General features: G+C 38.6%; 1 long non-coding RNA gene across 1 annotated transcript; it reads right to left on the reverse strand.

Moving 5' to 3' along the window:
* Window positions 1-732: 732 nt before the first annotated feature.
* On the reverse strand, window positions 733-15,547 carry LOC125379981. The gene is made up of 3 exons (XR_007220975.1): window positions 15,487-15,547; window positions 1,286-1,400; window positions 733-872 (listed from the first exon to the last, which is right to left on the reverse strand). It is a non-coding gene; the product is annotated as an uncharacterized LOC125379981 (long non-coding RNA).
* Between the last annotated feature and the right edge of the window lie 414 nt (window positions 15,548-15,961).

Here is a 15,961-nt window from a genome sequence, read left to right on the forward strand (position 1 = left end):
CTACACATTATTATGTAAAAGAAACATCCCTGTGTGTTTTCCATTGTCAATTTAACGGGAGACGAACACTGGTCGCGGAAAGGGACAACCACAGACTTTTCACATTGCTTGTCTATTGGGTGTAGGAAGTAATCGTCGCTACCTCCACAACTGTTGTAATATATTTATTATTTTTACTATGTATGACTCCTACTGGTCACTCTACACATTATTATATCAAAGAAACATCCATGTGTGTTTTCCAATATCAATTAAACAGGAGACGAACAGTGGTCGCGGAAAGGGACAACTACAGACGTTTCATATTGCTTGTATATAGCATGTGGGTAAATAATCGTCGCTACCTCCACATCTGTCGTAAGATCTTTACTATTTTTACTATGTATGACTCCTACTGGTCACTCTACACATTATTAGATCAAAGAAACATCCCTTTGTATTTTCCAATATCAATTAAACAGGAGAAGAACACTGGTCGCGGAAAGGGACAACTACAGACAACTACAGACTTTTCATATTGCTTGTATGTAGCGTGTGGGTAAATAATCGTCGCTACCTCCACAACTGTTGAAATATCATGATTATTTTTACCATGTATGAATCCTACTGGACCGACATTTCTTTCAGTAAGGTCTTCTGTTCTCTGTAGTATAATAAACTGTAGACAATTGTAAATTTAGTAGAAGCATGCAATTCTATTCAATACTCAAATGGCATGACAACTACCTTCTTTTGCCTCACAGATGTATGCGCGTACTTGCAGAGCCATGTTTGTGAAGACACAATCACAAACAGGGAACCATCTATGGGTCTAATGTCCTCATTCTTGCCATTTTGCATTACCCGTGCATTATCGGACGCAGTAGGTATATCTATAAGAATAAAAAATATATATTACTTCAAAGACGTTTCTTAGTTCCTAACGAAAAACTTTACTTATGACATGTTTTATTACTTAAAACTTACTTGTCGGAAACAAATTATACCATTCTTATTATATTACAGTTATGCACTGTCTATTATAATTTTAACACATAATAAATATTACAACTGTTCAGTGTATGGTATCCGATTCTTTATTTACAGTTTATATTATAATTTATCTTTTTATAATTTTTATAAGTTTTGCCCTGTATTTTCAACGGTGACTTTTCTATCTTAAGCCATATAAGGCATTATTCAACATCTTTTATTGGTTGTTGCTGTATTTGGAAAAGAGTCACTCACTGAAAAAGGCGGGGCTTAAGCAAAGTAAGTAGCAATCTGGTTGGTTAAAGACCATCACCTTTCTGGATTATTTCATTCAGAAATAGCTGCCTGTGAAATTTTGATAGTATCGCTGACATCTGGCATCGTGGTGAAAGACCTGTCATCAAGGGCCAATGCAACGCCGGTGTTTTCTGTAATTATAATGATGATGTAAATTTAAATCGACAGTTCTTAATTAGGAGTTAACGATGTGACTCGGGGGTCACATTCATTGAGCGCTGGATCTTCCTATCTCACAGATATTATAAACAAACAGTCATTGCTTCAGTCTTGTGCGGTAATTAAATCATCAATTTATTAAATTGTATTGACACTTGTATCCCATGTGTTCGTCCCCCGTTTAATTGATAATGGAAAACACACAGGGATGTTTCTGTTATGTAATAATGTGTAGAAGGACCAGTAAAAGTCATACATAGTAAAAATAATAGATATATTACAACAGTTGTGGAGGTAGCGACGATTATTTACACTCACGCTATGAACAAGCAATATGAAAAGTCTGTACTTATCCCTTTCCGCGACCAGTGTTCCTCTCCCGTTAAATGGATAATGGAATTAACACAGGGATGTTTCTTTTATCTAATACTGTGTAGTGTGGCTAGTAGGAGTCATAAATAGTGCGAATAATAAATATATTACAACAGTTGTGGAGCCAGCGACGATTATTTACCCACACGCTATACACAAGCAATATGAAAAGTCTGTAGCTGTCCCTTTCCGCGACCACTGTTCGTCTCCCGCTAAATGGATAATGTAAAACACACAGGGATGTTTCTTTTATCTGATAATGTGAAGTGTGACCAGTAGGAGTCATACATAGTAAAAATAATAAATATATTACAACAGTTGTGGAGGTAGCGACGATTATTTACCCACACGCTATATACAAGCAATATGAAAAGTCTGTAGCTGTCCCTTTCCGCGACCAGTGTTCGTCTCCCGCTAAATGGATAATGGAAAACGCACAGGGATGTTTCTTTTATCTGATAATGTGTATTGTGATCAGTAGGAGTCATGCATAGTAAAAATAATAGATATATTACAACTGCTGTGGAGGCAGCGACGATTATTTACACACACACACGCTATATACAAGCGTGCAATATGAAAAGCCTCTACTTGTCCCTTTCTGCGACCACTGTTCGTCTTCCGTTAAATAGATAATTGAAAACACACAGGGATGTTTCTTTGATAAAGTACTGTGTAGTGTGGCCAGTAGGGGTCATACATAGTAAAAATAATAGATATATTACAACTGTTGTGGAGGTAGCGACGATTATTTACACACACACACGCTATATACAAGCGTGCAATATGAAAAGTCTGTAATTGTCCCTTTCCGCGACCACTGTTCGTCTTCCGTTAAATAGATAATTGAAAACACACAGGGATGTTTCTTTTATCTAATACTGTGTAGTGTGGGCAGTAGGAGTCATACATAGTAAAAATAATAGATATATTACAACAGTTGTGGAGGCAGCGACGATTATTTACACACACGCTATGTACAAGTGATAGGAAAAGTCTGCAGCTGTCCCTTTCCGCGACCACTGTTCGTCTCGCGCTAAATGGATAATGGAAAACACACAGAAATGTTTCTTTTATCTAATAATGTGTAGTGTGGCCAGTAGGAGTGATGAAAAGAAAAATAATAGATATATTACAACAGTTATGGAGCCAGCTACGATTATTTACACACACACACGCTACATACAAGCGTGCATTATGAAAAGTCTGTACTTGTCCCTTTCCGCGACCACTGTTCGTCTTCCGTTAAATAGATAATTGAAAACACACAGGGATGTTTCTTTTATCTAATAATGGGAATTGTGGCCAGTAGGATTGATGAAAAGTAAAGATAATAGATATATTACAACAGTTGTGGAGGCAGCGACGATTATTTACACACACGCTATGTACAAGTGATAGGAAAAGTCTGCAGCTGTCCCTTTCCGCGACTACTGTTCGTCTCCCGCTAAATGGATAATGGAAAACACACAGGGATGTTTCTTTTATCTAATACTGTGTAGTGTGGCCAGTAGGGGTCATGCATAGTGCGAATAATAAATATATTACAACAGTTGTGGAGGTAGCGACGATTATTTACATACACTCTATACACAAGCAATATGAAAAGTCTGTAGCTTTCCCTTTCCGCGACCACTGTTCCTCTCCCGTTAAATGGATAATGGAAAACACACAGGGATGTTTCTTTTATCTAATAATGTGTAGTGTGGCCAGTAGGGGTCATACATAGTGCGAATAATAAATATATTACAACTGTTGTGGAGGCAGCGACGATTATTTACACACACACTCTATACACAAGCAATATGAAAAGTCTGTAGCTGTCCCTTTCCGCGACCACTGTTCGTCTCCCGCTAAATGGATAATGGAAAACACACAGGGGTGTTTCTTTTATCTAATAATGTGTAGTGTGGCCAGTAGGGGTCATACATAGTGCGAATAATAAATATATTGCAACAGTTGTGGAGGTACCGACGATTATTTACACACACGCTATATACAAGCAATAGGAAAAGTCTGTAGCTGTCCCTTTCCGCGACCACTGTTCGTCTCCCGCTAAATGGATAATGGAAAACACACTGAAATGTTTCTTTTATCTAATAATGTGTAGTGTGGCCAGTAGGACTGATGAAAAGTAAAGATAATAGATATATTACAACAGTTGTGGAGGCAGCGACGATTATTTACACACACGCTATGTACAAGTGATAGGAAAAGTCTGCAGCTGTCCCTTTTCGTCTCCCGCTAAATGGATAATGGAAAACACACAGGGATGTTTCTTTTATCTAATACTGTGTAGTGTGGCAGTAGGGGTCATACATAGTGCGAATAATAAATATATTACAACAGTTGTGCAGGTAGCGACGATTATTTACATACACTCTATACACAAGCAATATGAAAAGTCTGTACTTGTCCCTTTCTGCGTCCACTGTTCGTCTTCCGTTAAATAGATAATTGAAAACACACAGGGATGTTTCTTTGATAAAGTACTGTGTAGTGTGGCCAGTAGGGGTCATACATAGTAAAAATAATAGATATATTACAACAGTTGTTGAGGTAGCGACGATTATTTACACACACACACGCTATATACAAGCGTGCAATATGAAAAGTCTGTAATTGTCCCTTTCCGCGACCACTGTTCGTCTTCCGTTAAATAGATAATTGAAAACACACAGGGATGTTTCTTTTATCTAATACTGTGTAGTGTGGGCAGTAGGAGTCATACATAGTAAAAATAATAGATATATTACAACAGTTGTGGAGGCAGCGACGATTATTTACACACACGCTATGTACAAGTGATAGGAAAAGTCTGCAGCTGTCCCTTTCCGCGACCACTGTTCGTCTCGCGCTAAATGGATAATGGAAAACACACAGAAATGTTTCTTTTATCTAATAATGTGTAGTGTGGCCAGTAGGAGTGATGAAAAGAAAAATAGTAGATATATTACAACAGTTATGGAGCCAGCTACGATTATTTACACACACACACGCTACATACAAGCGTGCATTATGAAAAGTCTGTACTTGTCCCTTTCCGCGACCACTGTTCGTCTTCCGTTAAATAGATAATTGAAAACACACAGGGATGTTTCTTTTATCTAATAATGGGAATTGTGGCCAGTAGGATTGATGAAAAGTAGATAATAGATATATTACAACAGTTGTGGAGGCAGCGACGATTATTTACACACACGCTATGTACAAGTGATAGGAAAAGTCTGCAGCTGTCCCTTTCCGCGACTACTGTTCGTCTCCCGCTAAATGGATAATGGAAAACACACAGGGATGTTTCTTTTATCTAATACTGTGTAGTGTGGCCAGTAGGGGTCATGCATAGTGCGAATAATAAATATATTACAACAGTTGTGGAGGTAGCGACGATTATTTACATACACTCTATACACAAGCAATATGAAAAGTCTGTACTTGTCCCTTTCCGCGACCACTGTTCGTCTCCCGCTAAATGGATAATGGAAAACACACAGGGATGTTTCTTTTATCTAATAATGTGTAGTGTGGCCAGTAGGGGTCATACATAGTGCGAATAATAAATATATTACAACTGTTGTGGAGGCAGCGACGATTATTTACACACACACTCTATACACAAGCAATATGAAAAGTCTGTAGCTGTCCCTTTCCGCGACCACTGTTCGTCTCCCGCTAAATGGATAATGGAAAACACACAGGGGTGTTTCTTTTATCTAATAATGTGTAGTGTGGCCAGTAGGGGTCATACATAGTGCGAATAATAAATATATTGCAACAGTTGTGGAGGTACCGACGATTATTTACACACACGCTATATACAAGCAATAGGAAAAGTCTGTAGCTGTCCCTTTCCGCGACCACTGTTCGTCTCCCGCTAAATGGATAATGGAAAACACACTGAAATGTTTCTTTTATCTAATAATGTGTAGTGTGGCCAGTAGGACTGATGAAAAGTAAAGATAATAGATATATTACAACAGTTGTGGAGGCAGCGACGATTATTTACACACACGCTATGTACAAGTGATAGGAAAAGTCTGCAGCTGTCCCTTTTCGTCTCCCGCTAAATGGATAATGGAAAACACACAGGGATGTTTCTTTTATCTAATAATGTGTAGTGTGGCCAGTAGGGGTCATACATAGTGCGAATAATAAATATATTGCAACAGTTGTGGAGGTACCGACGATTATTTACACACACGCTATATACAAGCAATAGGAAAAGTCTGTAGCTGTCCCTTTCCGCGACCACTGTTCGTCTCCCGCTAAATGGATAATGGAAAACACACTGAAATGTTTCTTTTATCTAATAATGTGTAGTGTGGCCAGTAGGACTGATGAAAAGTAAAGATAATAGATATATTACAACAGTTGTGGAGGCAGCGACGATTATTTACACACACGCTATGTACAAGTGATAGGAAAAGTCTGCAGCTGTCCCTTTTCGTCTCCCGCTAAATGGATAATGGAAAACACACAGGGATGTTTCTTTTATCTAATACTGTGTAGTGTGGCAGTAGGGGTCATACATAGTGCGAATAATAAATATATTACAACAGTTGTGCAGGTAGCGACGATTATTTACATACACTCTATACACAAGCAATATGAAAAGTCTGTACTTGTCCCTTTCCGCGACCAGTGTTCGTCTCCTGTTTAATTGATATTGGAAAACACACAGGGATGTTTTTTTTTATCTAATAATGTGTAGTGTGGCCAGTAGGAGTCATACATAGTAAAAATAATAGATATATTACAACAGTTGTTGAGGCAGCGACGATTATTTACACACACACACTCTATACACAAGCAATATGAAAAGTCTGTAGCTGTCCCTTTCCGCGACCACTATTCGTCTCCCGCTAAATGGATAATGGAAAACACACAGGGATGTTTCTTTTATCTAATAATGGGAAGTGTGGCCAGTAGGAATCATACATAGTAAAGATAATAGATATATTACAACAGCTGTGGAGGCAGCGACGATTATTTACACACACACACTCTATAAACAAGCAATATGAAAAGTCTGTACCTGTCCCATTCCGCGACCACTTTCGTCTCCCGTTAAATGGATAATTGAAAACACACAGGGATGTTTCTTTTATCTAATAATGGGAAGTGTGGCCAGTAGGAGTCATACATAGTAAAGATAATAGATATATTACAACAGCTGTGGAGGCAGCGACGATTATTTACACACACACTCTATACACAAGCAATATGAAAAGTCTGTAGCTGTCCCTTTCCGCGACCACTGTTCGTCTCCCGTTAAATGGATAATTGAAAACACACAGGGATGTTTCTTTTATCTAATAATGTGTAGTGTGGCCAGTAGGGGTCATACATAGTGCGAATAATAAATATATTACAACAGTTGTGGAGGCAGCGACGATTATTTACCCACACGCTATATACAAGCAATAGGAAAAGTCTGTAGCTGTCCCTTTCCGCGACCACTGTTCGTCTCCCGCTAAATGGATAATGGAAAACACACTGAAATGTTTCTTTTATCTAATAATGTGTAGTGTGGCCAGTAGGACTGATGAAAAGTAAAGATAATAGATATATTACAACAGTTGTGGAGGCAGCGACGATTATTTACACACACGCTATGTACAAGTGATAGGAAAAGTCTGCAGCTGTCCCTTTTCGTCTCCCGCTAAATGGATAATGGAAAACACACAGGGATGTTTCTTTTATCTAATAATGTGTAGTGTGGCCAGTAGGGGTCATACATAGTGCGAATAATAAATATATTGCAACAGTTGTGGAGGTACCGACGATTATTTACACACACGCTATATACAAGCAATAGGAAAAGTCTGTAGCTGTCCCTTTCCGCGACCACTGTTCGTCTCCCGCTAAATGGATAATGGAAAACACACTGAAATGTTTCTTTTATCTAATAATGTGTAGTGTGGCCAGTAGGACTGATGAAAAGTAAAGATAATAGATATATTACAACAGTTGTGGAGGCAGCGACGATTATTTACACACACGCTATGTACAAGTGATAGGAAAAGTCTGCAGCTGTCCCTTTTCGTCTCCCGCTAAATGGATAATGGAAAACACACAGGGATGTTTCTTTTATCTAATACTGTGTAGTGTGGCAGTAGGGGTCATACATAGTGCGAATAATAAATATATTGCAACAGTTGTGCAGGTAGCGACGATTATTTACATACACTCTATACACAAGCAATATGAAAAGTCTGTACTTGTCCCTTTCCGCGACCAGTGTTCGTCTCCTGTTTAATTGATATTGGAAAACACACAGGGATGTTTTTTTTTATCTAATAATGTGTAGTGTGGCCAGTAGGAGTCATACATAGTAAAAATAATAGATATATTACAACAGTTGTTGAGGCAGCGACGATTATTTACACACACACACTCTATACACAAGCAATATGAAAAGTCTGTAGCTGTCCCTTTCCGCGACCACTATTCGTCTCCCGCTAAATGGATAATGGAAAACACACAGGGATGTTTCTTTTATCTAATAATGGGAAGTGTGGCCAGTAGGAATCACACATAGTAAAGATAATAGATATATTACAACAGCTGTGGAGGCAGCGACGATTATTTACACACACACACTCTATAAACAAGCAATATGAAAAGTCTGTACCTGTCCCATTCCGCGACCACTTTCGTCTCCCGTTAAATGGATAATTGAAAACACACAGGGATGTTTCTTTTATCTAATAATGGGAAGTGTGGCCAGTAGGAGTCATACATAGTAAAGATAATAGATATATTACAACAGCTGTGGAGGCAGCGACGATTATTTACACACACACTCTATACACAAGCAATATGAAAAGTCTGTAGCTGTCCCTTTCCGCGACCACTGTTCGTCTCCCGTTAAATGGATAATTGAAAACACACAGGGATGTTTCTTTTATCTAATAATGTGTAGTGTGGCCAGTAGGGGTCATACATAGTGCGAATAATAAATATATTACAACAGTTGTGGAGGCAGCGACGATTATTTACCCACACGCTATATACAAGCAATAGGAAAAGTCTGTAGCTGTCCCTTTCCGCGACCACTGTTCGTCTCCCGCTAAATGGATAATGGAAAACACACTGAAATGTTTCTTTTATCTAATAATGTGTAGTGTGGCCAGTAGGAGTCATACATAGTAAAGATAATAGATATATTACAACAGTTGTGGAGGCAGCGACGATTATTTACACACACGCTATGTACAAGTGATAGGAAAAGTCTGCAGCTGTCCCTTTCCGCGACCACTGTTCGTCTCCCGCTAAATGGATAATGGAAAACACACAGGGATGTTTCTTTTATCTAATACTGTGTAGTGTGGCCAGTAGGGGTCATACATAGTGCGAATAATAAATATATTACAACAGTTGTGCAGGTAGCGACGATTATTTACATACACTCTATACACAAGCAATATGAAAAGTCTGTACTTGTCCCTTTCCGCGACCAGTGTTCGTCTCCTGTTTAATTGATATTGGAAAACACAAAAGGATGTTGTTTTTTTATCTAATAATGTGTAGTGTGGCCAATAGGAGTCATACATAGTAAAAATAATAGATATATTACAACAGTTGTGGAGGCAGCGACGATTATTTACCCACACGCTATATACAAGCAATAGGAAAAGTCTGTAGCTGTCCCTTTCCGCGACCACTGTTCGTCTCCCGCTAAATGGATAATGGAAAACACACTGAAATGTTTCTTTTATCTAATAATGTGTAGTGTGGCCAGTAGGAGTGATGGAAAGTAAAGATAATAGATATATTACAACAGTTGTGGAAGCAGCGACGATTATTTACACACACGCTATGTACAAGTGATAGGAAAAGTCTGCAGCTGTCCCTTTCCGCGACCACTGTTCGTCTCCCGCTAAATGGATAATGGAAAACACACAGGGATGTTTCTTTTATCTAATACTGTGTAGTGTGGCCAGTAGGGGTCATACATAGTGCGAATAATAAATATATTACAACAGCTGTGGAGGCAGCGACGATTATTTACACACACACTCTATACACAAGCAATATGAAAAGTCTGTAGCTGTCCCTTTCCGCGACCACTGTTTGTCTCCCGCTAAATGGATAATGGAAAACACACAGGGGTGTTTCTTTTATCTAATAATGTGTAGTGTGGCCAGTAGGGGTCATACATAGTGCGAATAATAAATATATTGCAACAGTTGTGGAGGTACCGACGATTATTTACCCACACGCTATATACAAGCAATATGAAAAGTCTGTAGCTTTCCCTTTCCGCGACCACTGTTCGTCTCCCGCTAAATGGATAATGGAAAACACACAGGGGTGTTTCTTTTATCTAATAATTTGTAGTGTGGCCAGTAGGGGTCATACATAGTGCGAATAATAAATATATTACAACAGTTGTGGAGGTAGCGACGATTATTTACATACACTCTATACACAAGCAATATGAAAAGTCTGTACTTGTCCCTTTCCGCGACCAGTGTTCGTCTCCTGTTTAATTGATATTGGAAAACACACAGGGATGTTTCTTTTATATAATAATGTGTAGACGGTCCAGTAGGAGTCATATCAATATGTTTCAACAGTTGTGGAGGTAGTGACCACTATTTACTGACACGCTATAGCCAAGCAATAAGCAAAGTCTGTACTTGTCCCTTTCCGCGACCAGTGTTCGTCTCCTGTTTAATTGATATTGGAAAACACACAGGGATGGGTTTTTTTATCTAATAATGTGTAGTGTGGCCAGTAGGAGTCATATCATTATGTTTCAACAGTTGTGGAGGTAGTGACCACTATTTACCCACATGCTATAAGCGAGCAATATAAAAAGTCTGTAGTTGTCCCTTTCCGCGACCACTATTCGTCTCCTGTTTAATTGATAAGTGAAAACACACATGGATGTTTCTTTGATATAACAATGTGTAAAGTGACCAGTAGGGGTCATGCATAGCAAAAATATTCTATATATTACAACAGCTGTGGGGGTAGTGACCATCATTTACCCACGCGCTATATCCAAGCAATATGAAAAGTCTGTAGTTGTCCCTTTCCGCGACCAGTGTTCGTCTCCTGTTTAATTGATATTGGAAAACACACAGGGATGTTTCTTTTATCTAATACTGTGTAGTGTGGCCAGTAGGGGTCATACATAGTAAAGATAATAGATATATTACAACAGCTGTGGAGGCAGCGACGATTATTTACATACACTCTATACACAAGCAATATGAAAAGTCTGTAGCTGTCCCTTTCCGCGACCACTGTTCGTCTCCCGCTAAATGGATAATGGAAAACACACAGGGATGTTTCTTTTATATAATAATGGGAAGTGTGGCCAGTAGGGGTCATACATAGTAAAAATAATAGATATATTACAACAGTTGTTGAGGCAGCGACGATTATTTACACACACACTCTATACACAAGCAATATGAAAAGTCTGTAGCTGTCCCTTTCCGCGACCACTATTCGTCTCCCGCTAAATGGATAATGGAAAACACACAGGGATGTTTCTTTTATATAATAATGGGAAGTGTGGCCAGTAGGAATCATACATAGTAAAGATAATAGATATATTACAACAGCTGTGGAGGCAGCGACGATTATTTACACACACACTCTATAAACAAGCAATATGAAAAGTCTGTAGCTGTCCCTTTCCGCGACCACTGTTCGTCTCCCGTTAAATGGATAATGGAAAACACACAGGGATGTTTCTTTTATCTAATAATGGGAAGTGTGGCCAGTAGGAGTCATACATAGTAAAGATAATAGATATATTACAACAGCTGTGGAGGCAGCGACGATTATTTACACACACACTCTATACACAAGCAATATGAAAAGTCTGTAGCTGTCCCTTTCCGCGACCACTGTTCGTCTCCCGCTAAATTGATAATGGAAAACACACAGGGATGTTTCTTTTATCTAATAATGGAAAGTGTGGCCAGTAGGAGTCATACGTAGTACAAATAATAAATATATTACAACAGTTGTGGAGGCAGCGACGATTATTTACCCACACGCTATATACAAGCAATAGGAAAAGTCTGTAGCTGCCCTTTCCGCGACCTCTGTTCGTCTCCCGCTAAATGGATAATGGAAAACACACTGAAATGTTTCTTTTATCTAATAATGTGTAGAGTGGCCAGTAGGAGTGATGAAAAGTAAAGATAATAGATATATTACAACAGTTGTGGAGGCAGCGACGATTATTTACACACCCGCTATGTACAAGTGCATGATAGGAAAAGTCTGCAGCTGTCCCTTTCCGCGACCACTGTTCGTCTCCCGCTAAATGGATAATGGAAAACACACAGGGATGTTTCTTTTATCTAATACTGTGTAGTGTGGCCAGTAGGGGTCATACATAGTAAAGATAATAGATATATTACAACAGCTGTGGAGGCAGCTACGATTATTTACATACACTCTATACACAAGCAATATGAAAAGTCTGTAGCTGTCCCTTTCCGCGACCACTGTTCGTCTCCCGCTAAATGGATAATGGAAAACACACAGGGATGTTTCTTTTATCTAATACTGTGTAGTGTGGCCAGTAGGGGTCATACATAGTGCGAATAATAAATATATTACAACAGTTGTGCAGGTAGCAACGATTATTTACATACACTCTATACACAAGCAATATGAAAAGTCTGTACTTGTCCCTTTCCGCGACCAGTGTTCGTCTCCTGTTTAATTGATATTGGAAAACACAAAGGGATGGGTTTTTTTTATCTCATAATGTGTAGTGTGGCCAGTAGGAGTCATACATAGTAAAAATAATAGATATATTACAACAGTTGTGGAGGCAGCGACGATTATTTACACACACACTCTATAAACAAGCAATATGAAAAGTCTGTAGCTGTCCCTTTCCGCGACCACTATTCGTCTCCCGCTAAATGGATAATGGAAAACACACAGGGATGTTTCTTTTATATAATAATGGGAAGTGTGGCCAGTAGGAGTCATACATAGTAAAGATAATAGATATATTACAACAGCTGTGGAGGCAGCGACGATTATTTACACACACACTCTATACACAAGCAATATGAAAAGTCTGTAGCTGTCCCTTTCCGCGACCACTATTCGTCTCCCGCTAAATGGATAATGGAAAACACACAGGGATGTTTCTTTTATCTAATAATGGGAAGTGTGGCCAGTAGGAGTCATACATAGTAAAGATAATAGATATATTACAACAGCTGTGGAGGCAGCGACGATTATTTACACACACACTCTATACACAAGCAATATGAAAAGTCTGTAGCTGTCCCTTTCCGCGACCACTGTTCGTCTCCCGTTAAATGGATAATTGAAAACACACAGGGATGTTTCTTTTATCTAATAATGTGTAGTGTGGCCAGTAGGAGTCATACATAGTAAAGATAATAGATATATAACAACAGTTGTGGAGGCAGCGACGATTATTTACACACACGCTATGTACAAGTGATAGGAAAAGTCTGCAGCTGTCCCTTTCCGCGACCACTGTTCGTCTCCCGCTAAATGGATAATGGAAAACACACTCGGATGTTTCTTTTATCTAATACTGTGTAGTGTGGCCAGTAGGGGTCATACATAGTGCGAATAATAAATATATTACAACAGTTGTGGAGGTAGCGACGATTATTTACATACACTCTATACACAAGCAATATGAAAAGTCTGTACTTGTCCCTTTCCGCGACCACTGTTCGTCTCCCGCTAAATGGATAATGTAAAACACACAGGGATGTTTCTTTCAACTAATAATGTGTAGAGTGACCAGTAGGGGTCATACATATAAATATATATATATATATATATATACATTACAACAGTTGTGGAGGTAGCGACGATTATTTACACACACGCTACACAAGGATGTTTCCTTTATATGATAATGTGCAGTGTGACATGTCAGTGGCGTAAATATAAAAAAACATATTTGTATTATAATAGTTGTGGGGTAGTGGGGTTATTGTTCCCACACCAGGCAACATGAACAGTCTGTAGTTGTCCCTTTCCCAGACCAATATAATTATTTGATCACTGTGTTCGGTTCTTCGCTCAGGATGCTGTACGGGGTACCTTGACTTTACTGAGGGTTTATTGAGAATCACATGTTAAGTAAGGATAAGAATTTATGGATGAACAACTTATTTATTACAATTAAGAGCGACTTTTCGGTGTAGGTTCTAAAGCCGTTATCAAAGTGATATACAGAGCCTGGTTGACAAGTATATACAAGTCGGAAGCAATGTTTATACAGTAGAGTAGATATTGTTATACTGGAGTAGAGAATCCTGTTATGTATATACAAGGCCATTCGTGCAACAAGTTGTCCCAGTTTCCCAGACCAATGCCCGTCCCCCGTACAAATAATAATTGTATAATACTAGTTATGGGGGTATTGTGGCGATGATTTTCCCACAGCCAATGCAAGGCAATAGGAACAGTGTGCAGTTGTTCCTTTCCCAGACCAATGTTCGCGCCCCGTATAAAATAATATGAAACATACGCAATGCTCTTTTTTCATAATAATGTGTAAGAGTGCCGTTTCAGTGGACCGAATAAAAAAGCACTGTATTATACCCATTGTAGGGGTAGCCATGAGGATTTTTACATATCTAAAAAAGGCAATATGAAGACTCTGTAGTTGTCACTTTCCCAGACCAACGTACGCCTCTCGTTTAATTGATGGGGAAAATACACAAGGATGTTTCTTTTATATAATAGTAATGTGTAGAGTGACCAGTCAGTGGCTTGAGTATACAAAAAATAATTGTATTAAACTGGTTGTAGGGGTAGCGGCGATGATTTACGCACACGCTATATACAAGGCAATATGAAGAGTCTGTAGTTGTCTGTAGTTGTTTATAAAATAACGAAAATACGCAAAGCTCTATTTCATAACCTATGTGTAGGGTGGCTACAAAGAATACATTCTGAAGAACGTTGACTAGATTAAAGTGAGTCAGCATAAATGGCACTGGATTCGAATATGCCAAAGCATGTATTTTTCCATATTTTTTATCTGTGAATTCGACGATATAGGATATAGTGGTAAAGCTTATGTTAAGTCGAGATTCCCCTTTGATAGAAATTATTTAAATCCGATTGTCAAAAGAAAATATTGTATAAAAAAAGTGAGCTAACCAGTTTAAACATATCTGTTTACCTCTCTGATGACTTGATAGCAAAAAATAAGGGATCAGAGTAAATTAAAGTGGCCTGTGTTCTGAAAAGAAAGTTCGGCTATCGTTTGTCAGCTATATTTGTGAGATTGCGAGAATGTGTATAATGAATATGTATGTATATGTCCGTTCTAGTACCTAGACAAACGGATTTTACAAACATGCATGTATTTATTAGTTTAGTGTAGTGTGATACATTACCACGATGTCTAAAGAGACTGAATCAAACCACAGATGATCTCAATCGTCACCTCACTAACAGTACAGATAAAAAAAATAATGGCTTTAAATGTGTTAAAATTGAGTGAGCTTGATCGAGTAAGTATATATACATATTATATATAAAAGAATACTGCGTTCATAATATTTATTCAGACAAAAATGTATGGAATTGTTATAATTTGACTGGGATTTGTCTATAGATAGCCGCGCATTTCGTATTGTCGTGCGGAAGCTTAAATACAGTATAGTTGAACTACACGCGCGAGTATAACAGGCATACCTCTCGATAAACGTAGCTCTGAGGCCTGGTCTGGGAAAGGGACGTATACTGACTCGACCCATTTCCGCTCTCTGAACTGTAATTGTAACTCTAAACAAAGCTTTTTCAATTGTCAACAGTGCTAGCGAGTCCTATGACCTAGCGTAAGGAGTTCACGTTTAGTCCTCCAAGGGAGATAAACATTCTTACAAGCCATTTTTGCATCGTTACATCTTTAATACAGGTTCGATTCTCTTCTTATGAGTTCATAATCTGGGTTTTTTTCTGTTTTCATCGCATTATTTTTGTGAGGGATTATCATGTCTTGCCATAACGTTCATTCCATACTTGAGGAAGTTTACCTATGTGTTTTATTTCTCTCTATATATTGGGGCGGTCGGGTAGCCTAGTGGTTAAAGCGTTCGCTCGTCACGCCGAAGACCCGGGTTCGATTCCCGACATGGGTACAATGTGTGAAGCTCATTTCTGGTGTCCC

Source organism: Haliotis rufescens, unplaced genomic scaffold (assembly GCF_023055435.1).
Source record: "Haliotis rufescens isolate VD_foot unplaced genomic scaffold, xgHalRufe1.0.p SCAF_15, whole genome shotgun sequence".
Taxonomy (NCBI): domain Eukaryota; kingdom Metazoa; phylum Mollusca; class Gastropoda; order Lepetellida; family Haliotidae; genus Haliotis; species Haliotis rufescens.